Source organism: Halichoerus grypus, chromosome 8 (assembly GCF_964656455.1).
Source record: "Halichoerus grypus chromosome 8, mHalGry1.hap1.1, whole genome shotgun sequence".
Lineage (NCBI taxonomy): Eukaryota > Metazoa > Chordata > Mammalia > Carnivora > Phocidae > Halichoerus > Halichoerus grypus.
The window spans coordinates 119,799,118-119,826,210 of record NC_135719.1 but is presented as its reverse complement, the minus strand read 5'-3'; the positions used below and the strand labels follow the sequence as shown (position 1 = coordinate 119,826,210).

The window sequence follows — 27,093 nt, the reverse complement described above, 5'->3', positions numbered from 1 at the left end:
TGACCCTAGGAAAGACATTCTTCCAGACCCTTGGGTCCCTCACACACAGTTTGAGCAATGCCATCGGGATGTTTGGTAGGCCACACCCATAGAGATATTTTACACTTAACAACTGTGGCCACAGCACATGATGGGAATGGAATAGCTAACTTCATGAACTTTCCCAGCTGGAACAAGTAAAGCTTTACTTGACGAGCTCAAAATGCTGACAAATCATTTTGTATAACGAGTGAACCAGGAGGAGCAAGTGTTGATTCAAAAAGAAAATGGTGAGGGGCTGTGTATCTTTGCCACTTCTTTACCAAGAGGAAAGCCAAGAGGGGGGAACCAGTGGGGAAGAGGGGTCTCTGTCTTTGTCACGACAGTTGGCTGAGCACTCCAGCAGCCCTGCAGAATGTAGACAAATGGCCATTTTGGAGCAATCATGTGATTCCTATGTAAGCCCATCTTGGAGCTGTTAGCTATTTACAGTCTAATGCTTAAAAGTCTCTTCAGGCTCTTTAAAGATATTAAAATGATGACACATTTTAAAATGTGGTAATAAAGTTCCTGGGCTTTTTTTCCCCCATTGGTTTAATCATTTTCATATAAAATAGGAAACATCCAAAGTTAACATCTTCCCATGCCCAAATTTCTGTGTCTATTGCAATTGCTGCACGACACACATGAACAAAGATTATTTAGGGCCAATTTCAGATGGGAAAGTGCTCTAGCAGTTCCAGCTAGTAAGGAACAAGGAGAGAAAGGGATTACTCCAATATCAAATCAAACTGGGGGCTCGGGAGGGAGTGGAAGAGTGGGGAATCTAAGGGTACCACGTGTGGTAACACAGAGATCAAGCAAAGGGGTTTTGGAGTCAGAGGGAACTGAATGCTAATCCCAAGTCTGCCTTTCCATGGCTCTGTGAACTACAGCACACTACCCAATCTCTTCGGGCCTTCATTTCTTTATTCATAAAATAAAGATAACATGCATGTCTCGTAGGGTTGTTGGGCAACATGAACTCATGTAGGTAATGAAGGTAAAGCAGTGGTGCATTTAGGCAATCAATACATGATGGCTATTCTTCTTCTCAGACACATGCCTAGGCTGAGCCCACATCACTAGGCCAGATAGAACTTTATAGAAGCAAGAATTCAAGAGGGTCCAAAGCTACCCTATGGAGGCCAAGTACTTTGGATTTAAAAGGGAGCCCCAGTTCTGACCTAATCATCTGAATTAGAGCCAGAACAAAGAAGTCATCCAAGTGTTTTACAAAGTATGACTTTGAGCTACACTAGAGCTAGGAGGGTTACTCTCAATAGAAAGGGATCCTCAGGGCTAGCTACACAAAGATAAAGAAATGGGAAAGGACCCTTCACCTTTGTATGACTAATTTGATTCTATTTTCAGTTTTATCTCCTAGATTGTTCTGCCTGGGTTCAAAACTGATAGTGACCTTCAGTAATCATAAAAACTCCCAGGCTTCTTGGGCAGCCTTTTTTATTATAGAAGTAAGTTAGGGTCACCAGATTTAGCAACTAAAACTACAAGATGCCCAATTAAATTTAAATTTTTGATAAAGAATGAATCTTTTTTAGTATAAATGTGTCCCAGTGCAATATGTGCAATGAACTCATACTAAACAATTATTTGTTGTTTATTCAAAATGCAAATTTACTGAGCATCCTGCATTTTATCTGGCAACCCTCATCAGCAGCCAAGAAGCTACCCTTTCTAACCCGGAGAGCAGCAAAGCAAAGTCACCTCCCCTTCATAATTAGTAATGCACTGGAAAATACCAGAAGAGAAAAAAAAAAAGTCCCACAGTTTCTAGGGCTTTTACTTCTAAGCAAATACAGTACTAAATTTACAGACTTAAAAAAAATATATATCATTTCCCCAATCAGGGATTTTTTTTTTAAATATCTCAGTCTAAAGCAAAAAAATAACAATGGGAGGGGACTTCCCCTCAGATGACATGTAAGTAATAATTGGTAGACAGACGTTTGAGACGTGATGCTTGTAAGAGCACTGACCTCTTGCTGCTTTAGCTTGTCTAGCAAGGCCAATAAGCTAAATTCTTCCAAAAATCCTCTTTATTCTTCATGAACAAAAATAATACACATACAGAAATTATATTTCCCCAAATGAAGCACCATTTTCCTTGGCAGGCTCAATGCCACAAAAGACTATGAAAGTAACCTTTGGGGCCTAAAGGGCAAGGCCCAGCAGTGCTGGCCATTGTTTCTAGCTCCAGCTACAGCCTGGCTATTCACACTGACCTCAGAGAGAGAGGTCGGCCATGTTGTGAACACGGCCACACAGTAGGTGGACCACCCATGCAAACAAACAAATGCAAAACTCCCTCTTCCTTGGTTATATCAAAACCAACTGAGTTCTTTCCTTCCTGATTGAACGCCAACAATATTCCTTACTTTCCAAAATATCCCCAAGCAACCCCAGGTTCAAGGTCCTTGGCAATCTAAATTTAGAGATAGGTTTACCCCATGGAATCCTGGGAATTTTAAGCAAATGGTACCACTCTTCTTCTTTTTCTTCTCAAACCTCTAATCCACTTCCTAAGTCTACTCAGGTACAGCAATTACCCCTTCAAAAGTTAGCAGCCAAAGTTTCAAGGAGCTGTTTTTTTAGTCATCTTGTAAGTATTACATTAAGCTTCTGGGCCCGAGTACAACAGGCCTATGGCCAGGTTGAACTGGACAAACAAATGGAACTGGTTCCAGCTCACCAACCTGGCCCCAAAATGTCCTGGTCAAAGAAGTGCTTTTTAAATCATGGGGAACCACTACCGAAAATCCACTAATGCTTTGATGGTGGCCCAGTAGGTGGTGGCTTCATGGTGAATCATAAAAGAAGAAACTGAAGAAGGAAACTAATCATCATATCATCTTGGCATAAAGCCTACATAAGGGACAGAGTGGAATGAACTGCCTCTCTAGGAAGCCTTCCTTGATACAGCCAAGGGAAGTGAGAGCACGTGATTTACTTGATTTCCCTGTTTCTGACACAGATATCAGAAATAGTGTATACTGTATGACACATGCATCAGCCCATCTTGGATGACTCACTATTTTCAGAACATAGCTCTCCCACCCCCGAGCCTTCGCTCACATCTTTCTTCTGAACCACTTCCCAAAGCTTGCCCATGCCTGCTGAAATCCTACCTTTTTGTCAAATGTCAACTTTTGAGCTTTTTGAGCTTTTGAAGTAGCCTGTGGGCTACTTCTTTTAAAAAGACTTCTTGAGATGGTTTCTCTTTTGCCTCTAAATTCCTGGTGCATTTTGCTTTTTCCGCCCATAGGCAGTTATCACATATAATTGGAAGTAACAGTAGACTTGTTTCCCCCACCAATCAGGGACCAGATCTCACAGAACCTCATTCAAATGGAGCAAAGGACAGGTGCCCACTGTATGTCAGCAGGATTGATGCAATTATTAACCATGTCTTTGATTTCTTAGTAACATCTTCTCTAGTCCTAATCTTTGCTTTGATGACCTTTCTGATACAACGCAGCACTTGTCTCTATCACAGAACTTACAACATCATGTTGAAACTATCATATTACCTATGAGCCACTAGACTCTAAACTTTCAAGGTAGGGACCTTGTTTCACTCATCTGTGTGTCTGCAGTGCCTAACATAATATCTGAAAATGAGAGGGCACGTAAATAAATCTTTGATGAGATGTTAAAGTGGGCTATGAGTTTTTTGAGGGAAGGATCCACACATTCTCATCTTCTGCACCTTCTCTTTATAATCAAGAAACACTCATTGATATTGATATGTGAGGTAGGTTCTATAGAAAACAGTTTCTCAGTTCTTTCAAGTAGGTCATACCATTTGATAAGCAAAAATATGGAAAAGTCTTCTGAAATACAAATGCTAACCTCAAGGCTTCACGTACTTTGAGAAACTCGAGACCTAGTTGTCTCCAGTGACTTGTTGGGTGGCCTTCTTCCCTAGCCCAAGATAGCCTCAAAAATTTATTTTGCACTTGACCTGCATTCCAATTATGATTATTTGGCATTTTCAAAATAACTCCAACGAAAGTTGTAAAACTGGATTGTGGTGATGGTGATATAATTCTCTACATTTACTAAAAATCATTGAATTATATACTTACAATGAGTGGATTTATATTATGTAAATTATACCTCAATAAATCTGTAAAAAAATTAACTTAGACTATTCAACAAGAAGGACAACATCTTATTTTTCATTTTGCCCTCCAGGGTCTAGCATCCTAACAGATAGCGTGGCTGTTCCTTGTTAGCCAGGAGGTGCATCCACGCTGGCAGAAGTGCTCGGTCAGGTCACCAAATGTAAACAGCTCTGCAGAGGTCACCACAAAGGCACTGTTGTTCTATCTCATAGCGAGAAGGAAAGGAGAGTCGCCATGGAATATCTACTCTCTCTTGCATCCTTAATTAGAAACATGTGGAAGAGGGCCCACCCACGGGTCAAATCAGCCAGAAAGGCCTCCTTTCTTCTGCCTAATGTTGCATGTTGGCTGAAGAAAGACCTCTCCCTGGGCCTGCCATAGAAATGGTTTCAAATTATAAAAGTATCTACAAAGGCCACCATCAAAGCACCAATGGATTTTCACTAGTGGCTCCCCATGATTTAAAAAACACTTCCTTGACTGGTACATAATTAGTGCCAGGTTGGTACATATGACATATGGTAATTCGTCCAGTTCAACCTGACCATGGGCCTGTTGCACCCTGGCCCAAATCATACACTGCTCAGACCCCCATGGGTAGGTGAAATGCAGAAGTCACAAAATATACAAGCTCTAAGCAGCACCTTGGTAATTCAGATCACACAGATGTCTGCATTCTTCCTTATAATCCATTTACATTGAACTTAATACTTTGGTTCTTTTCATTTTTGGCACCAGTATCTAAACTATCTCAATGAGATATGAAGAAAGTGAATGAGAGATTATATAAACTCTCTTTGTTAATGTCCTAAAGAAAATGCCATATTAGGGGGCACCTGGGTGGCTCAGTTGGTTGAGCGACTGCCTTCGGCTCAGGTCATGATCCTGGAGTCCCGGGATCGAGTCCCGCATCGGGCTCCCTGCTCGGCAGGGAGTCTGCTTCTCCCTCTGACCCTCCCCCTCTCATATGCTCTCTCTCTCTCATTCTCTCTCTCATAAATAAAATAAAATCTTAAAAAAAAAAAAAAAAAAGAAAATGCCATATTAGTCGAAGATGCTATTCATTGTAATGCTCCCCAAAGAGCAATACTCTGTTCTCATTCAGAAAAATCCCAGTAAATATTCACTTTTCTTCAAACTCTAGTGACTTGTTTTAGTAGTAGAAAATTGATATAAAGTCAGCATAAATAAACTAAAGTTTTACTTTGGGTCTAAAGAACTATAAAAGCTGGCTGACCAAATTATTTAAACACACTAAAATGGTCTTTTTTTTTTTTTTTTTAAACACAAGGAGCAATCCATGCTAAGACTGATGTGCTGGCCCAACATGGGGCCTTTTGCGAAGAGCAGATAGTCCAAGAGGCTTGCTTTGATCTGACCAAAGATGGGTATTTAATCTCCTATGTAGAAGAAAGCTATAGTTTTTAGATTAATTGCCCGACCACAGATCTGCTGCCAAGCTGCTCCAAGTTTCTCCTCCTAATGTGAAATAAAATGGCCATTTACTTTAAACCATGTGGTAGAGCCAGCTCATGCCAGAGAATATGCATTCCTTCTGCACTCATTTACCGATTATGTAAAAGGTCAGTGCATCATTCACGTGCAATGGGAGCAACAATCAGTCTGTACTCCATCATCTCTTCTAAGTTTGCCAGACAGAGGACTGGGGGCTGACAGTGGGTGATTCATGGAAAGAAACTGTGAAACCAGAGAAGAGTTCATTTTGCATATGAAGAGTTATCTTCTTGGTTGAGATGCACACCTAAAATGAGACAAAGACGGAAAGGCCTTCTGGGGGAACCCACACAAAGTGTCATTAGCTGGTGTTCTACAGAAAACTGAGTGGGTTCCAGCAGCTGGATGGTGGTGTTAGTAGGTGGGGAGAGGGAGTCATATTTAGAACCCATGGTTCCAGTTACAATGGTTGTATGCTCTACAGGAAAGTGACCACCACTGCCTGTCATGAAGACCAAAGGATCAAAACTTGGACTCACTGGCTGATCCTGAATGAATTTCCAACCCTGCCTGTGTCTCTGCTGCCTCAACCATTAAAACATAAATAAATATACCCACCCACTTTGGTGTGCAATGAGGTTGCATCACATTTTTGGCTCCATAATCAAGACGTGTCTTGTTAATATTACACTGCTCTGTAGAATCAAGCATGTAGAAGCTTTGGGCTTCCAATATATGAATGAATGCCAGTAACCATGTGGTCAACAGCCAAATATGAAATCAGATTCTCTGAAAAGAGGCAAGTATTTTAGGTCTGCCTTTCAAGAAGCTGCAGCCCCACCCAACTACTAAGGTCTAAACGGAAGTGACTTAACACCATTTGGCTGCATTTTCTTTGGCTGGCCAGTGCCTGAATGACCACCTCCAAGAGAGATCTGCACAGGGCGAGCGACCTGAATGAGTACACAGGGGTCAGAGGGCTCGGGGTAGGGACAAGAAAGGACACAGCTGAGGGGCAGTAAACGGGGTAGTGAATTGTCCTTTGAGCAAATGCTTCTTTTTCTCCAGGCAGAATGATTATAGGGACCTTGCTGTCAGCACTCTTGGACTAATCTTTCCAGACACTGATTTCTGAAGAGATCAAACCCAAATCAGCAGTTGAGGAGGTGGAGGGGGAATTTTAGAAGCTGGTGATTCACTCCTCTGGCACACAGCACTTGCTAGTCCCTAAGCTTGGGCTCCCAGGCCTGGAGAGGCTACAGCCATCAGAGGCCACAGGGGTCTTTATGCTCCTTGCTCCCTGACTTGAAAATAGCCAACAGAAAAAGGAGGAAACCAGTAGCTAGGAATCCTGGTCCTGAACACTCCTACCTATTGTCACACCATTCCATATGCCTTCTATCAGCAAAACCATTGATAGCACTCCACACCTATCCCCACCCGACAATCTCCTGGACTGTCACTCAACCTATGATGGTTCCAGGGGAACTGCAGGCCCAAAGTGAAGGATTCCTTTGTTCCCATCTCTATGATAGGATGACATGTGGTCCTGAGTGCCAAGGTACTAAGATAAGAGGGGTGCTCAAAATGCCCAGATGGCTGGTGAATAAAAACCCTGAGAACAGAGCCAAATTTGCACAGCAGACAAGGGCCACTGTGGCCAGGGCTGGAAGCACAGTGCTTGTAGCCCACAGCAGCAGCGGAACTAAAGGGAAGCCATCCCCCAACTCAGCTGGTGGGAGTTGGGCAACTTCCCAGCTGGAAGGAGCTCTCAAACACATCCCTGTAAGCTACCCATGAAAGACAGAGATGCCGTTAAAAACAACAAACAAAAGGAGCCGCTAATCAAGAGGAACTTTAGACTTAAGAATGGGATCCAGTCATCCTTCCAGAAAGATGCATGTCTGGACCAAGGCCCAAGAGCATGACATTCAGCTGCCGTACCCCTCTCTGGGGCCCAAGTTTGGAGGCGCTGAAAGAAGAAGAGATTCACAAAGGAGGCAGATGGGAAGGCCCCCATCCACATGCAGTGTGGTTCCCATACAGAAGATTAGAATTCACCAGGTATAAGCAATCACAATTGTAATCGGCTGCTTGGAACTGAAGTCATGTTTTGAATAAGAAACCAGCAAAGATCTCAAAACTCCTATCATTCCCTCTCCCTCTCTACACTTTGAAACAGTTCTAGCCATTTGGCGGTTGGCACTCAGTGTCAAAGCAGAAAGCAGCGACCACTGAGCTTGGAACCACGTCAGGACACCCCAATCAAGGGCTTTCTCTATGGTTAGTAAAACAAAGGAATTTTGCATAGATAACCCCAGTGACTTAATTTTTCTCTTCCAAGCTTAATACTTATAACCAGGCTATTTTGTTAATAACGGCCCCTCCCTCCATTTCTTTCCTAATATTTTCAGTACTATCCAAATTGCTCCTAGCACTATTTTATCTTCCACTAATTCTTCAGATAGAAAGGCTATGACATTGCCAAGCAAATCAAACAGAACAAGACAGTGAAAAAGAGAAACCGTAACAGCTTCATGACACTTCTGGCAAAATCCTATGCTGTGGAAGGAACTGCTAACCAGACATTCTAGTTTAATTGGGCTTTGAGAACTATTTAAGTGGTTTCTAGAGTTGGGCTTTTTCTTTTTCTCCTGAACGTCCAACTGCCTTAGTTCAAGGGGAAAGATAGGTATACCTGTTGACCCAGCCACTGTCAGATGACAGCAGGTTTAAGACCAAAGGGTCTGCATGGTCTCTGAAAACTTGACTTTCCTACCAACTTTGCCTTGATGGCTGGATGGGACAAAGGCGAAGCAACAGAGTCTTCTTCCCTTAGACTTTAGTTTATGACATGTTTTCAACTGGAAGACAATAGGAAAGCAGAATGGTGGATTGGTTCTACCTTGGCTACAAAGCAACCGAGAGGCTCCAGGGAACCCAATTTTGCTCTTCCTGCTTGTCTGGGTAGTGCCCGTGCCGACTAAGTGACTCAGTCTTCCTCTTCAGAAGCAGCTGCTCCGTGTCTAACTTACCCATGGGTGCAATGCCTTTTGCCAGCATTTGTTTTCTTAAAACACATTTCTCCTTCCTGGCATTGCTATTCTATATGGACTGGGGCCTTTGTGGATGAACAGCACTCAGTTAACCCCACAAATGGACAAAATAATATTGATTTATACAACATGAGTTGAAATCACAGAGCTGAGTTTCAATGGGTCCCTTTGCTGAATTATAATATGTTTGGGGCCAATATCCACTTACTTCCTTTTTTCATCCAGCCCTTGTGCCCCACCCCCCACCCTGCCAGGACATCAACATCCATGTGTAGAGTCTTCTAAACAGCACTGGTGCTATTTTAAGTATGATAACAGAGGGGGGAAAGATGATCTTGAGCTGAGATAGCATGAGGATTGCAATAGGAACAGGATACCCTTTGAAAAGAGAATGCAAGCTCTTCATAAGAGCAAGAATTCAGGATGTCCTAGGTCACTGTTGGTGGCATTGTCATTTATCACTGGCTGCAGAACACAGTGGCCAGATTTCCTGGGAATAAAAAAAGGCTTTTTTCCCCTGAATTTTCTCTTGACGTCAACTACTATCTATTTGCAAGAGATGAGGGGAAAAAGGCATAGACATATGTTAGAACTTCGAGCCTTTAAAATAGTCATTGCCTGCTTCCGCAAATGGCTGAAGTCTCATTTTTTTTTTTAAAATAATTATTTCCTCTTCAGACAAAGCTGCCTAGGGGTAGTCCGCTAAAATTGATTTTGTTGGTCTGGTTTTTTCTTTTCTACTAGATTACATATTGGGCTGCAGTTAACAAAGTGGACATGGCACCAACACCCTAGTCTGCACTCCTCCACGCACAGAAACTTTCTGGAGGGAATAAATTTCATGCATACAAAGATGAGATGTACAGGGCTGGGCAAATGGGAGATGAGGGGGTATGAGGGAATGGAAGAAAGGCCACTCTAAAGGGGTACATCTCCAATACACTGATGATAGACAGGAGCTCCCAGTCAGGGGAACAATGTGGCCCAAACTTTCTCCACAGAAGAGGCTGTGCCATGACTGTAATGTCTTGAAAAAGTCTGTGAGAGAGGACGTGAAATGGCTCACAGAGGAGTTAAGAGGGAAAAAGCAAAAGAAAAGGCCAGAACCTGGTTTGAATAAGCAAGGCTGCTCACCACTCTGTAGCGTTTCTTTTGTTTTAGACAAACTAGCTTTCCTTAGAAAGAAAGGCCATCTGCCTTTTTAAAGACTGCCCTCTACGGGGCGCCTGGGTGGCTCAGTTGGTTAAGCGACTGCCTTCGGCTCAGGTCATGATCCTGGAGTCCCGGGATCGAGTCCCGCATCGGGCTCCCTGCTCGGCAGGGAGTCTGCTTCTCCCTCTGACCCTCCCCCCTCTCATGTGCTGTCTCTCTCATTCTCTCTCTCTCAAATAAATAAATAAAATCTTAAAAAAAAAAAAAAAAAGACTGCCCTCTTCCTCCTCACCTTCAGCCTCACTGGTCCTACCTCAGGCACTCAGACCTGTAATAGTCCTGACAATAGTGTGGAGTTGTCCAATATGTTGTGTTCAGATGTTTCATGTGGTTCACAGGCTTCGTGCTTCCTAAAAAGCACAAGCATGAAGGATGAAAATGTAGAACATTTAAAAATTCATTGGGTGATAAGAGGAAATCAGGCTTGGGTGCCTGAGGGGCAAACCGCCCACAGAGTTTTGATGGGATCCTTTCCATCCTAGAGTGAACAGGATGTCTGATCTTACTTGTGCCCAACTTCTGCCAGAGGAAGAAGAGATTTATGTAGGACAGATGCAGGCAACCTCATGAGGTTTACAAGTCTCCCCAGGAGCCTCTACGGGGCAACCAGCTGATTCAAAACTAATTCATTTTTAAAGCTTTGAATTATAGAAAACAGGAATCTAAATGAAAGATGTCCACACCTGACAATGGTATCAAACTAACATAAAATAAAGCAGAATAAAATAAAATTACAAAAAAAATCATATTAATCAAATTATGTTTCCCATGATAGACAGTCAAGTTGATTTACATACAACGTCTTGGTGTGTCTAAGGATATTCCTTATATAATGTCACCACATTCTGTTGAATTTCCCGAAGCATCACAGCTAGAATAACCATTTCCCATGAGTATTCATTTCTTTTGGTTAGAGGAACTAGTTAGTGTCCAACACCAGAGGCTCTGTGTCCGTCCATTCCCTCACAAACTCTCAGGCAGAGATCCTGACTCTCCTATAAGTTGCAATGCTTTACAACAAATGATACTGCACTGAAAGATGCTTCTTTAGGAAGATTTAATAAAAGCGATTACAATCATTATTATTGTTGTTGTTGTTAGGAAAATATTGTGGAAGTTTCTAAGCCCAGACAGAGAGCTCCACACCCCTTGCATGGCTCGGCCTGCAATAACTAGTCTCCAGCACCTTCGTCCACCCTCTGATTTTCATCTCCAGATATAATGAAAGCTAAATCTAGCAGAAACTGTTTGGCTCTCTGCTCTTGGAAGATGCAGTGTTGTTTCATGTCTGGCTGGATTCGTCTTTGCCTTTTACATCTCTCTACCTCTCTGTGATTCTCCTTTCTCCCTACCTGAAAATAAATGCTCTTTACTCTGGGGCCTGCCATTTTCTGATGCACGGCCCTCTGAATCATGAGGCTGTGGATGAGTGATGAGCTCTCTGTGCTCTTTTCACAGCCAGGACCAGTGGTACTGAGTCGGCTTCTACTTCAATAACTGGATAGTGGGCAGCAGAAATCCACATGCGATGAGGCTGCTCTGTCACAAACGCTCCCCATCAGACAGATGAAACCGAGCTGCCTTTCTTGGTGGAGCACATGAGCTATCTTGTATGCCCTCGTAGTTAATGAAGGGTCTTGCTTAAGAATAGCTTTCCCAGTCCATTAGCAAGATAATTCTCTAAAGGATCTGTGACCATTTCTAAGAACTAAATATGGAACACCGATCTTCAAGTGGCAGGAACAAAATAATATAGAGCTGCATCGGAGGTCTGCAGAGGCCTGGCAGTGAAATCACTGGTGTTCCATAGGACAGCAAGGATGTCCCCTCTGTTTTATGAGCACCCTCTCGCTCGGTATTGTCCTTGAGCTGAGATCAATGGCCACTTTTCCAATAGAAAGTGCATTTGGTTTCAATTCACTTTCATAACAACAGAGACTAATGCTTAGCAAGATGGAGAACATTAAACGCTATTGTTCCGGCTGAGGAATGGCTGGCTTGGGTGGCAGGAAGCAGAACAGTCTCTTCTCTGGAGAAGAAAATGCCCGTGGGTAATAAACCTCATTCCCATACAGCCTTCTTCTTCTTCTTTTTTTTTTTAAGTGACAGTGAAAGAAAATCAAAGAATCATCTCAAATCATAGAAGTGAAAGGGATCTCAAAAAAAAAAAAAAAAACATGTGATTCAACCTCCTCTAGAAGGTTTTTGTTTCTTAAATAATTATATAAACCCCAAGGCATTGTGATTTAATAAGGTCTAAGGGCACAGCAAAGTATTTTATAAATTATTTTCCTAAGCCCCTTGTGGAGCCTTTTATTATCTTAAATAATGAGAAAATGAATGAGATTCTTTAAGATTTGCAGCTTTCAGATTTTAGAGGTTGTTACGTGGAAAAGGTAGGAATAGGATCCCAGTTGTGTTCTTTTGGCAAAAGAAAATACCCATGCCATTGGTTCATGTCTCAAACAACCAGAAACTCATTCTCCATCACTGTAATTATTCAGAAATACCCTGCCAGTTACATTCCCTTTTCTCTCACTGATGGAAAGAAAGGTGTGTTGGATAAGCTAATACAATGGAAGAATTCTGACGTACGAAATGTCCTAATGAAGGGTCCTTCAGGGAAAAACAAAACAAAACAAAACAAAAAACAAAAAACAAAAACCAACAACCACCCAAATGGGGAATTATGTAATTCTATCTTTATATTATTTAGAACAAGGCAAGGGGAAAAACACCATCCACTGTATGTTCCTTGAGAACCTCCAATCAAGGGCTCTAGCCATTTAAAAACATGTTTCCTGGCTTCAGACTGGCTATAAATACATTTAATAAGGATGAAAAAAAAAAATCCCTGCATCATTTAAAGTTCTCTCTCAACTCCAGCTGACAAAAATCCAGTCCAGATGTTTATTTTGCAAGAACAACAGCAAGAGGGTGAACTTCAATCCTGAGCATGAAAGCCCCAGGAGGAGGGGGTGTGTTTGTAGAGAAAGGGACAGCGAGGTTGGCAGAGAGGGTGTGGACAGACCTGGTTTGATACTGATTTAACAGAAACACAGTAATTAATTTATTTTGTGTTTAAGAAATCCAGTTTACTAGCCTTGCCCCTGTCTCATCGCCCTTTTCAAAGCCACAGGGCCTTGGCTGGTGAAGCCTGAAATGGTTGTTTCATAACCTTTGCTTTTAAATTAAACAAATGACCTCAGATTTTGGAGCAGTTGTTGACTCAGGGGAAAGTATGCCATTAAAAGTGTGCCAGAAACAGATTTAATTGGTACAAGTCCCAAAAAGTGCTCGAAAGAGAACAGGCTTCCCGCATATAGATTTCAGGGAAATTACTCAAAGGCCGCACAGCTTTGTCAGAATTCGAGATGTGAAACAAGGCAGCTGAAAGACTCCATATCAAAAGGGTAAATTCAATTCAGGAGATATTAATCTGATTACCTAAGTGAGGCCGCGAATCGGATATGCTCCATTGTGCGCCCTGTTCAACCTGGACAGCTGGAGGAGCCAATGGCTTCCTTTTCCCCGACATATAATTAAGTTTTAAGAGACGATCGAGTTACGGATACAAAGTTTTAAGAAATATTTCATTCAGGAGTGGCATTTACAGTGCTCGCCTGTCGCAGGAGACATTGTTCACTTGATTTCCTTGAGCCACGCTGGAGAGTGTGTGGATTGGGGCCTAGGGGCTCAGTGTTTGTGTTTCGGGCTACAATAAACGCCCTCTGTGCACCTGCCTGGAGGAAAAACCAGTCCAGTCACCTCCCTAGACAAAAGAGCCCTGTATTAAGTGCTGAAAACCCAGACGTGAACTGACCCTGTCAAATTCCAGATAGAAAAAAAAAAAAAATCAATATTTTTGTCCAATCCAAAACAAAGCTGTCATGTAGGTTTTTGGCTTTCCTTTCTCATCCTCACTGAGTCTGAACGACAGTGACCTGTCAACAGAAGTCACCTTCTTTCTCACGAGTCTCCTCACCTTTCTAGATTCCTTTCCTGATGGCGCAATCCATCGCCTGGCGCTCTGTAAGCTGTCCTCCAGTGATGAACATACACCCTTAGCTCTTTCTCCACCAGGCCCTTGCCCTGGAATCTCATTTCAGTCTCTAAGGTCATATATCTTCCCAAAGAGATAGCATTACTAACTTACATGTTTTCAAAGATTTCCCTAATACACGCTTATCACAAATTCCACCTACGCTTAGAATTGCAAGAATGTTTATCCGTAGGGCAAAATATCAAGATCATAGTTCCTCCATGCCCGCTGTGGTTCCTGATGCTAGTTGGGCAAAGGCCAGGCTGGGTCATGCGTACCCATTTCGGATGACTCCTTCAGAGAGCTGTTCAGCTTGGGTTTCTTCTAGAATCAGTCATGCTAGTCTCAGCTGATCTGTGCATTCTCGTGAAGGAAAGTGATTTCTCACAAAATTTGAAACTCAACTAAATGAGGTTTTATTTGTGAATTCCACCGAGGCCTAGGCAACTCTATCCCAGTTCACAGATGAATAAACGAAGAAGTGCAAGGTGACTACCTCAACCTGAGAGAGCAACTTGGCTATCAAACCAGAAAAGGATCCATCAGTTGCAATCTCCGACTTCTCTAAGCCATCCCTGAATTGAGGGTAAAATGAATGAAATCATGATTTTGATAATTATTGAAAACTGCCATACATGGTAAGGCTTTGGCTGCAAACCATTTTTGAATATATTTGGTGAACAGCTAAACCCCTTTTAAGGGTTAACAGCTTTCTCAAGGTTGCCTCAACGGCTTCTCCAAACTCTGACCCTGAGGGGCAGGAAAACCAGATGATCAGCACAGGAAAGCCAGGCTCCCTAACATGACTATTCCAGCAGGATGTGCTTAATTGTTTGTGTCTGGAGTGAGCATAGGAACCAAGCGCAGTTTATCCGATCTGGTGCTTGTGAAACAGCTGGCCAAGAAAAACAGTCACCCACCACAGGTGCTAAGCTATAGAGAGCTACCTTGGCCAGCCTGGCGAGTTCCCAGTGCAGCATGCGGCTGATTCACAGCCTGCACCTTTCTGAGTGATGGAGGTTGTCCACTGGCTGATATATAGGGCCCTACATACATTGTGATTCAGGACAGACTGGTCAGGGAGTCCATCTTCACTGTGTCCTAATATCCTAAGATGGTGGCCCACGCCACCAAAAGATCGTGATAGTCTCTCCTTTCCATGAGTTTGAGATGAATATTGAGACATTGAGAATCTGCCGCCCTCATCCTGGCAACTCACTGAGTGCTGTGCTCCGTGTGACTTTCACTGTCTCGTGTGTGTGGACCTCATACTCTGGCCTTTCCCTCTTTTCTTATCTTTTCCCATCCAGTCCATTGTAGTGCAACACATACAACCCGTTTAGATGTAAGGTTTGGCTTCATTACAGTATGCAGGAATTCTAGGATTCCAAGATAAGGCTGACAAAAATTAGAATTAGCCTTTATGTTCTAGAGGGCAGAGGCCAAGCCTGATATTGTTCTTGTTACCCCTGAACACCCAGCAAGCTTTTTACATGATGGATGCTTCATACATGAATGAATGAACAATCAAAAGAATGGAGCCGATGCTCAAGTTTTGGGCTCAGTCTCATTCTTTTGGGGACAGTAAAGAGCTTTGCAATGAGAACGAGGAAGGGAGAAATTTGAACTGTCCCCATGACACCGCGGCAGGCATACATATGATGACTCACTGGGATGTGGGAAGAAAGTATTAGAATCTATTTCCTTTTTTAAAACCTCTATTTCTGGTGTGTTTTATATAACCTAATAGCATAGTAGCTCTATATTTTACAGATAGCAGTTTTACATATTTTGGGCAGTGTGCTCAAAGACAATTGGGTTGTGGATTCAAAAAAATGTGAAGACTGCTCTATATAACCAGTGTAATAATAACAGTGACAAAGGATGTGCCAAAATGCTCATAGGGGGTTTGGTCCAGCCTGGGGTTTGCTTTGTTCATCTTTAAAGGAGAAACAGAGAAGCTTGTCTGAAACTTGAAAAAGAAAATATCAGTTTGGCCTTTGAAGAAGCAAACTTCACAAGACATCACCTAATGCAACAGCCTACCTATGTGGCTGAGGGAACCGAGGCCCGGAGAAGTTAAGTGACTTGCTCAAAGTAACACAGATGGTTTGTGGCAGAGCTGGCCCTTGAACACAGGTCTCCTCATTCCAAAGGCAGTGCCTTGTCTACTGTTTAAAAACACCTCTTCTCTAATGTCTCTCTGTAAAGAGACTTCAGGGTGCCTACAAAGAAATGGCCACAGTTATCATATCACTTAGCCTGGGACCCTCTCAACTCCGGCAATGGCAGGCAGAAGTATGTGATCCTAAGCTCAGTGAGGTAGTTGTATGATCATCTTGTAGAACTGAGTATAATGTACTGGTCAAGAGCACAGACTCTGGAGCCAGACTCTCTGGGTTTGAATCCCAGCTAATCGCTGGTTAGCTGACCATCAGCAGCTTATGTAAATGCTCCACACTTCAGTTTCTCTGTTTCTGAAGTGGAGATAATAATTGAACCCCACAAAGCTGTTGAGAATTTTCATGCTCGGTACAATGTCTGACACATACTGGACACTCATTATTCTCACCAGCAAAAGGAACACAAAACAGATATTAATTTCCATAGGGCCATTTAAATCATTTGCTATTTTCTCTCACCACCTAGCTAAGAAGTACGGATAGGCCATGTCTAACCATAAGGTGCCTTGATAAAGGGAAGGCTCACCTGATGCTACTCAGGTGCCCAAATGCACCAAAGAAATCCCTCCTGGGTTGATGAGGTGGGAAACCAAAGCCAGACCTGGCCACCCAGACTTTAGAATGGTTAAATCTTATTATAAAGTTCCCATTGCCTTGAGAAATTTAAAGCTATTCCCACCCAAAGGTGATACCCTCAAAGAGATCAAAATCCAAGTTCTCTAGTTTCATCCCCATTCCCTCTAACCTGTACATCACTCCCTGAGAAATCTCTTTGAAGCACAACATCATCCGTCTCTTCCCTGTTTCAATGGCTCCCCCACATCCTCAGGAAAGAATTCAAAGTGACGAGCATAATGAAGAGCGCCTTTCACAACCTGGCCCCTGCCTGTCTCGACAGACGGACCTCTTCCATGCCAGCCATAGTACCCCTCCCACAAGTGTCCTGTGGCGCCCCAGGGCGTGGCACACTCTAGCCCATTACATGGGCTTTTCTCGAGGCCAGGAGCACCTTCCTGTCCTCTTTCTCCTCTTGGGAACTGTTACTGATCCTTCAAGATACAGCTCAAGGGTCTCCTCACTGGAAAGCCTTCCTAGAGAACTCCCATCCCTAAACCAGGACTCCTGTGAGCTTCCCTGCAACATCCTCCACCCAGAGCCATCGTAGCACACTTTGCTTGCTCCTCCATCACACTGCCTCCCACCTGACTGTGAGCTTCGTAAAGAGCAGGGGCTGTAGCTTCTGCCTCTGCACCCTTAGCATCTGCTAAGCACAGAACCTAGTAGATAGTAGGCTCCTATTGTATATCAGACTCAACGGCTTTAGTTACCACGCTGGTGTCAATGGGGGAGATCTCCCCTTCAAAGGCAGAGTTACTAGGCTCCTGTGCTTTCCCTTCTGACACTTTCCCTGCACTGCCTAATGTTATTTATCATACACAGTCAGTGCAGGTACAGAGTTAAAGCTGACTGCACTTTGGAGGAATTTTAAAGCATATATGATTACGTCTGGTGAGAAAAATCACAATAGTGGTTTCATGCTTCTTTAAGGTAAATACACATCTAAAGCTTTAAATAATTCAAAGTGATTGCCTTCACTTTGCAGCTGTAGGTGCCTCATTCATCACCAAATATTTATTGAGTAACTACTATACCAGGCACTATTGTAGGTTCTGATGATCTGATAGCGAACAAAAGAGACAAAGATTCCTATCCTCAAGGAGTTGACCTTCTAATGACCACAAGATAAGATTTTTTTTTTTTTTTTGCTCATTTACCTGATTTTTGTATCATCATGTCAAAGTACAAGCTATTTTCCTTGGTTCCAGTGTGGTCCCTGAAGGAGCCAGGATTTCTGGTCGAGCCTTGGACCTACCCCTTAAACTCTGGTAGCCACTTATTCATTGACATTCCTTTCCTGGGCTCTACCTTTGAAGATTTCAATGACTTATTCTATCTCTGGTCTATAGCTATCTTGAGGGCATGTTCTCTTTGTGACTTAACTTAGAAACAAGTTATTTTGCTTCTAGCCTCATTTATCTATATACTGTATTTAAAAACAAAATGAAGTTTGTCTCCTTATTCCTCAGCCTGCTGGGGTATCATCCATCCTCTATGGCTGGAAGTACTACTCTCTTAGCTGCTTGTATGGGTCTCTTAGTTTAGAAGCATGGTTAAGAAAATCAACATCAGAACCTAAAAAGACCTCACTATCTTTTATTAAAACACAGAAACCCCTCCCCAACACACACACACACACACACACACACACACACACACACACACTCTCTTGGATTTAACCATAAAACTCAGACCCTCTCCTGAGCGTAGGTAGTAGTTTTGTTCCAGCATATCATAAATTGTGGACAGGATGGAACTTACAGATATGGAGTTCTCCACTGCACATTTTTCTGTTACCCAGCTGCCATCTTGGCTTCTCTGGCTTATCTTGTCTTAAGCAGTGGTAAATGATGGCAGACCACAGGATACAGTCTGTGCTAATGTGCTGGTCACATGTCCCTGAATAGGAGGTGATTTATACACAGGTAAGCTTAGACCTCATGTCTTATCAGATAATAATTATTTAGAATAGGTGGTAGATTCCAGATAAATAGAAGAGACCTCTCTCATCCCTGAAGAAAAACTCTAGGGTTGACTGTAGATATAAAGAAAATTAAAGAGGAATCAGATGGTTATCTGGGACAGGAAAAAAAATATTTTCAAACATTATTATTTTTTTTAAGCAGTGTATTCACTCAAAGGCATGGACAAGCAATAAGTAAGTAATACCAAAAAGTTAATCAAGAAGGAGAGGATTCTGAAAATGGATGTGACTGATGGATTGACAGGGATATACACACCTCTGGGTTTGTAAGGAAACTTATAATGATATCTGCTTAGTTGGACAAAGTTCTTTAACTAGATGTTATGTTGGAGTAGGGGAATCTGCCTTTCACACATAACCTGTTATAAGGGAAAAGTGCCCCTTATCCATGTACCTCACTGAAAAGATAGATGTACTGGCCTGTTCATATGACTTCTCGGTCATGGGTGATGGGGACAAAGGACCACTCATCCACAGAATTACCAGGTGTAAAAAGGTAAATTGGACCAATCAGATCATAAGGTCAAGGACCAGTGCCATGGAAAGCTGAGGCAGGGATGAGAAAAATGAAGAGAATGGCCTGTTTCCAATTCCTATGTAATCAGGTCATATTTTAGATCCTATTTGCACATAGCCATGTATCCTTACAGAAGAACCTAGTGGAGAAAAATGTAAGTTCTGGAGCCAGACTTCTGGATTAGAATCCTGGCTCTGTCAGTAATTGCATTGCTTTCTAAGCCATCCACCTCAGAGGGCTGTTGTAAGGGTTAAATGCAACAATGGATGTACAATGCCAGATATACAATATGTGGTCCATACTGTTAGTTACTGTTATTAATAGTCCTAACTTTTTGTAAGCAAACTTGAGTGACTTTCCATTTCTTGCTACCAAAAGGGCCCCAAACAGTCTAGTAACTACACGATCACAGACCTGAAACAAAGACTGGTGACCCATTAAAGGCATATGGCTACCGTGAGTCCTTCTAACATGTCTATCTCCTCTCTTAAGATAGTCTCCTTGAGAGCTCAGATGGAGACGCATTCATCTTACTATTCTTGGTGTCTAACACAGATAAGAGATTCACTGAATAAAGAGTGGTTCTCAAAGTGTGGTCCCTAGACCAGCAGGATCAACAACTCCTGAGAATGTCAGAAATGCAAATTATCTGGCCCCTCCCATGACTGACTGAAATTCTGGGAGTGGGAGCCCAGCAACGTGTACATTAATACCCGCCCCTCCCACCCCCCCACCCGGTGAATCTGATGCATGCTGAAGTTTGAGAACCACTGGAATAAAGGTTCTGGTGTGGAAACACAACCACTCCATATCCTTGACTAAAGAACAGCCCTATTCTATCTGGGGAGGTCATCCATCTTCTTTGATTGAGCATGTGGCTTTGGAAGGGATACACATGGAACTGTAAGGGAGGAAAGAGAAACATTCCTAGCCAGTCAAATAAGCCTCATCAATCATGTTGATCAAGGAAATGACGTGTTGCCAATGGATTATCCTCACATTCTTCTCACAGGGGCTTCAGGAAAAATCATAAACTCTCTAATGTGGCATGCCAGATGTCCATGATCCACACTGCCTACTTCTCAAGTCTCATCCCTTGCATTTCTCATACATCCCCCCGGCACTCCCAACCATAAGGAATTATTGTAGTTCTTCAAATGACCATGCTCTTCCCATCACATCTTTGATAATGATACTAAAATGTCATTCTTCAATCTGTATATTCTTAGCACTAAGTATAGTTCCTAGTACATGAGTGCCCCATTTCCCTAAATATTTGATGAGTTCATTGTTTCCCTACTTCCAATCTCCCTATCCCTAAACCATCCTACACATCTCATCTAGATAGTCTTGAGAGTGTATAGTTATGATCATGTTAGCATAAAATCTAAATTCAGTCTGGCATTCAAAGTCTGGCCCCAATCTATTTCTAGATTTATTATAAGTGACCACCCCAGGCAAATGAGGCTTCTTTGCCCTCTTCCGAGCATATCCTGCATTTCCCTACAACACAGCTCCCATATTTATTGAGTACTCTCCAGGAACTACAGAATACAGGAGTGATCAAGACAAAGTCCCTGCCCTTGAGGAGATTATACGAAAGCAAAGGAGGCAGACAGTGAACCCACAGACAAATTTATAATATGAGGTCAGGCAGTGATAAGGGCAATGAAGAAAAATAAAGCAGGCTTGGGGGATAGAAGAGGATGGGATGGGGGATAGGGGCCCCATCTCAGACAGAGAGGTGAAGTAAGACATCTCTGAGAAGATGACACTTGAGCAAGACTGAATGTAGTGAGGGAGGAGGCCAAGGAGGGATCTGGACAAGTGCTCCAGTCAGTGGGAATAAATGCAAAAGCCCAGAGGCAGAAACACTTTGGTGAATTTGAGAAACGGGAGAGTGGGCTATGAGGCTAGAACAGATAGGGGGAGAAGGACAGAAGATAAGGGCAGGACATGGCCCATTTTGAACTTAGTGCCTTAGTTCATAGCATTTCCTGATCTCTACTCTTCTTTGCCTATTGAAATCCTATCTATCCCTGCAAGGCCGTCCCTTACATCTTCCTCCCTGGACCCTTCAGATTCCCCTCTGCTGAAAGAGATATGCTCCTCTTCCTAAATCCTGGAGGCTTTGGTGCATACCATCTTGTCTGAAAGCGCCACCCACATTCTACCTAATAATGTTCGCCTTTAGAACTATTCTCAATCTACACTGTAAATAGCTTGTGGGCAAAGACCATATCTTGCTCATTTCTGGATTTCCTATAACATTACCATAGTGCATATAGTAGGGGCTCCACAACTCATAAAATATCAGCTGGAAGGCACTTGAAAGTCTCTTCATCTAGCCAAAAAGTTTTTTTTGGAGGGGCCATAGTGCTAAAATTATGCTAATATATGCAGGAATGCAGCTATTGCATAGGAAATGTCAGTATGACTGAATGAAATGCAGCTTAATCCAACTAGAGTTTATTTAGTGGCTTATCAGAAAAATGAGGAAAAGCAAAGCCCTTAGAGAGATCTGAGCCTAGGTCAGAGCTCAGCAGGACTGTCCTCGGGCTAGACCACCTTGCCAGACCTTATTATAATCCCCCGCCAAATCCTAGTAAACATCACAAATGCATTCTGAAAGTTTTTCATGCCACATTACAATGCAAACCAAGTTATTCTCTGGGCACCACTCCTAGAAACCAGCCATTCATCCCTTCTTTATGATCTCTGACCTAGAGGCCTCTCATATTTGGTATTGAATTCTTTTTGATGATGGTAAACACGGATCTTGTCTCAGAAAATCCTTCCAACTTGAAGCCCTCTGGGATCACACCCCCTCTTGGCATCCCATTCTTGGGCTTTTGGCCCCGTCATCTCTGTAGTCGAAACAATTGACAAAACTGGCTTTGGTGCTCTCGTCTCTTCTGCCTTCATGACACGGAGATGTTAACAGGAACATGTGCAGATCTGGGAAATTAGCCAGTAAATCCTAAGTAGTGAAGAAGTCTGAGGGTAAGAGGAAAATACTTTCAAAACATCTAGCCCAGCCCTCCCACGAACCACCTCAAAGACTGCCCCCCAAGAAAGCTCTCTCTCATCTCATTTGATCGTAATGCACCTCATGCTTCACATGTGTCTCTCTTTGGCAAACTATTGCTAGCAAAACAGAGCTACTGACCAAGAAATACTTCCTGGTGGCTGACTTCAATATTCCCTTTCTCCTGTTAGTCCTTCTGCCTTGATCCTATTATCCCCTGGTCTCCCTGCTGGACATCTTCAAAAAGTTCCTCTCCCTTTTGAGATTTACAGCTTGTCAGACGTTTGTAGGCTCTGCCCTCCCTCTCTCAAGTCTAGCTGCCCCTACCTCACATAATAATAAGTAGGCTTTCTTTAGCTAAACAACACAGGGTTTGGGTGCTTTTAATCTTTTTCTATAAATTAGGCCTTTCACGGCATCTGAACAGTTGCTGGAAGTAATATTCACCCAGCTAAGTGCCATGGATTCTTGAATACTAGGGAGGGTGGAGCATGGGTAGGTATGTGTCCCTTGTGAATGGAAGCATGTGAGGTGGTGTGTTGGTATATGTCTGTGACTTGGGAATCAGAAATCGAAAGGTCACCAGGACACTTAAACATTTTTATCCAAAACTCCTAAGAGGCAGCCGTGGCCAAATCTAGGAATTCACAGGAGGGGCTCTAACTTCCGTTCCCGGCACCACCACTTCTCACTTATTGTGTGGACTTTGAGCAATTCCCTACTCTCCTTCATGCTTCAGTTGCTCGAGGTGGTTTAAGTGATTCATCATTTTAGGACATTTTAAAATACTATAGAAATGTTAAGGTCAACCATGCTGATCACAATTGTTAACATTAACCTCATTGTCACGTGGTGATACTTTATGTTTTCAAAGCAGTAGTTATAGCCAACCTGCACCATACCCCTAAGAAGTGGATTTTTAAAGCTGCCCCACCCATACTCATTTGTACATGGTCCTACCCAAACCAACACACATTTCTAGTTTGGGATGAGGCTGTGGAGGGCCTCGGAGCTAACGTGTGGAGAGAGCTCTGCTAACTTGACCAACCCACCCCAAAGCCTGTGGTTAATGGATTACAAATTTGGGTAATGCTGGACAATAAATTACAACTATAATAATAAAGCTGAAAGTACACACAATTTAAGCAGAAACACCAGTGTTTTTTATCGGAAATGAAAGAAACCATTGATCATAGCAACTGTCTGAGATTAGCAGGGAGCCACATTTTCAAACATCCTGCAGTAAATCCAGAGCAGATCCAGCTGGAAAGCAAGAGTGGAAATAAAACTTGAAAATTCATACCACACTTTGAAGTCTGCTTCTTTCACAACCGTGAGTCCCTGATTCGCCCCAACCATTCTGAGCTGCTCTTGCTTGTTGAATTTATTTTAAAAGAGACACAAGCCATGCACTTGCATATAATCTTTCAAATGGACTCCAGCTTTTTGCAGGGATGGTTTGTTAAGGAGTATGAATCCCAAAATACTTTCTCTTGCACATGAAATCAGCCATCAATTCAAATGGAATAGAAAGTCTTCCACTACTAAAACTAGAAAGCACTCTTGAGTCTAGTAAGTACTGCTTTTTCTCTTGTGTTCTTTCCTTTACCCATCCATGCACTTTTAATTTTTACTTTTTGAGTGCTATTATCTATCAAGAACTATTAATGCAGATAAAAGGATACTAACATGCCAGATGCTGGAAATGCCAGGATGGCAGCCTAATAATGTCTTCCTTTCCATGAAGCCATCTGGGGCTCCTGAAATGGGCCATGTCGCCACACTGAAGTGACTGCTATCCCATTAAATCATCAGAGGAGAGAAAGCCTGTGGTGTAGGTTGAGCAGAGCTTCAATCTTGCACAGGGCCCACTGTCACCATACGTCAACCTCACCTACCAACTGTGCTTGTGTGGACAGGAGCCCAGCCAGCCCTTCTGCCCAAATCCCAGGTGACTTCAGAACAGGGTATGGAGTCTTAGGCCAGCTGGACTGTTAGATCCTTTCTCTACTGATCATTACAGGGAAAAGAGATATTCCCTAGGACTGAGATCCAGTCATCCTTAGTATTTTTGATGACCACCAGGAAGAACTGGTAAGGGCAACTAAGAAACATGTCCTTGGCCACAGAACAGTCACAGTAACCTAGTCGATAACCAGTCACTCAACTTTGTAATCATCTAGTTGCCTGAGTTTCTGTCAACAAAACAAAAAAATAAAGAAGAAAATACTTTGATTCACAGTGCCTGGTCAAGAACAATGTAGATTCTAAAACCAGAAATCTGGATTTCTGCCCTTAGGTTCACAGGGCAGTGAATTGTGGTCAATTTGCATAAGTCTTGAAGATTCCATTCTCTCCACTGAATGAAATAATGTTTGTGAGAGGCAGGCTGAAAACTGACAAGCACACTGCACCTATGAGAAGTTATTTCAACAACCTAGGGAAAATTCAATTTGCCCTCTGATTCCCTCACAAGGCACAAAACTATGGGGCAGGAACAATGTGCAGAAAGTCCTTGACCTCTGGGGTCCACTTTTCTCTTCTCTGGCTCTCCTACCTGGGAGCTGGATAATCCAACAGTGGAATGGAACTCCAATGAAGGGAATCATACCAGGGACCCAAGCAGTGAACATGGTCTACATCATCCAAGCAACAACCCAGCCATAAACTTAGTAAGGAGGGAAAAAAAAAAAAAAAAAACTAGCAACATAAAAACAAAGAACTCTCAACTTTACAAACACTGGGAGGGCAACAGCTGGTCAGCCGAGATTAAAGGAGCGTGAGAGAGCACCTCCCCATCTCCTGACTTCTCCTCCCCCATAGAGGTCCCTGCAGCCAGCCAGGGCTCACTTGCACAGCTCTGTGAAGATGACCTTGTTCCAGCTAAGATAGGGGCTCTTTTGATCTCAGCAGGGGGGATGCTCTGGGCCTGCAGCTGGCAGATATTAATAGTACAGGATCCGCTGGGGTGGAAGAGATCTCTCGTTGGGCCAGGTCACTTGTATTCCCTGCGAGCAGAAGGGACTTCATTTCCCTGAATTGGCCCCTGCTGGGTATTTCCCTTAGGTCAACTCAGATCATTTTATTGCTGGCTGCTCTTGGCCGCTTGTTCTCACCCCACAACTGTTTTCAAGGGAGCACTGTTTAAGCTGTGCCCTCTGCTCTGTAGCTGAAATCTATTCCACGACAGGGTGGACCTGGAGCTCACCCCATCAGTGTGTTTCTCACTCTCACTGGTTTGCACACGCATCTTCTTGTGTCCACGTCCGTGTGGGAAAGAGGTAGAGAGAGCAAGAGACAGACGGACAAGACCAGAATGGTTTACAGAGTGAGGAGACAGCAATGTGGGGCAAGGAGGTTCTTATAGGTATGCCGAAGTATCAATGCTAAGATTCCTGAAGATCCTTTCTATCTTGCTTAATCTAGGAAAATACAAGGCCATTCTTCCACTCCATAAATCAGAATTTTAAAAACCCATCAACAAGTGAATGCTCCTGATTTTCAGACCCACATCATGATCTCACAATGGGAGAGCTAGAAAAGACTTCAGCAATCTTATATTTCCAATCTTGAGGCCCAAAGTCCATCAAAAGACCTGCCCAAGGTCCCAGGGCTAATAACACAATAGCAAAGTTGATACAATGGATCCTGGAAACAACAAAGTAATTTGTACATATTAACCATAGTGGCATTAACAACCATTGCAATGTATTTGAATAGGTATAAATGCATTAAGAAAATTGTCCATTTTAGTTCACTGATAAGGAGCTTCATTATAGACTTCAGGAAAAATATTTCTATAGCCTCTTTACCTGCTCAGCTATGCAAAGGAAAGATCTAGAAAAACCAACTGTTTTCAGTCTCCCTAGGATTTCAAAATTTTAAAAAGTTGTCTAAGGATGAGCTGGTAAGACTCCCCTTGTCATGAATACAACTTTACCATTTTGTGGAAGCGGTTACACTGGAGTCCCAAAAACAATTTCCTCTGTATCTGTTCTGCTCCTCTTCTTTGCTTAAGATAAAGCAAAGTGCTATTACTTATTGGTTTTTTAATAAGGAAACAAGATATTTTTTTTTCTCCTCAAAGCTGAATAAATGTGTATGTGTGTGTGTGAAATAATTACAACAATTTTTAATGAGGTGCTTTATGTGAATCTCATGGTTACTGTTTACAAAGTATTTACTGTGGTATCCATTTAGCATTTATTTACTGCCTACTATGTGCCTAGAACTTTGCTAGTCACTCAGGATATGAAAAGAATACAAGATAGCCTGTGCCCTTAAAAAATCTGCCAATCTAGTCAGGAAACCATGAAAAGTTAAATTAAGTTACCTGGACCTTTTCTTTATAAAGCAGAGCAGGTAGAAGGGCCACAGAGGAGGAAGAGAGAGCGAGACTAGTGCAGACTGGAACAAACAAGGAGGTTTTTTGGGAAGAGGTGGTCTTTAAATAAACCTTGACTGAGTCGGAGGATTTGGGAAGAAAGGAAGCGGTAGAGGTAAAAAAGGGCAATGCTATTCTAGATAAGTTGAGCTGTCTCTGCAGCAGCATGGGGCAGGAGTGGGGAGTGGCAGGCGTGCTTGATGGGGGAGCTTCCTGCAAGGCCCTGGCAAGAACCAAGGGGAATGGGAAGGACAGGGCAGACTGTGAGGAGTGAGGAAGCACTGTCTCTAGTCGTGTTTTGGAAACTGATCCACACAAAAGAAGAGAAAAAAAAAAAAAAAAAAAAAAAATCCTGATTTTTAGTATGTGCTGATTCCCATGGTGTAAATACTTCCACCCTGGCTGATTTCAGGCTGACAAGCCACAAATTCCTGAATATTTTAAAAGC

At 42.7% G+C, this 27,093-nt stretch overlaps 1 protein-coding gene and 1 long non-coding RNA gene across 7 annotated transcripts in view; one reads left to right on the top strand and one right to left on the bottom strand.

Annotated features, from left to right (window-relative positions):
• LOC118551577 (uncharacterized) overlaps nucleotides 1–6,233 on the top strand; it is a 53,501-nt gene extending 47,268 nt beyond the window's left edge. Inside the window, exon 5 of the long non-coding RNA XR_013450194.1 lies at nucleotides 6,106–6,233. This is a non-coding gene — a long non-coding RNA (uncharacterized LOC118551577). The remainder of the gene's footprint in view (nucleotides 1–6,105) is intronic.
• Nucleotides 1–27,093, bottom strand: part of RAD51B (RAD51 paralog B) — a 561,771-nt gene that overhangs the window by 126,512 nt on the left and 408,166 nt on the right. The window lies entirely within an intron of this gene.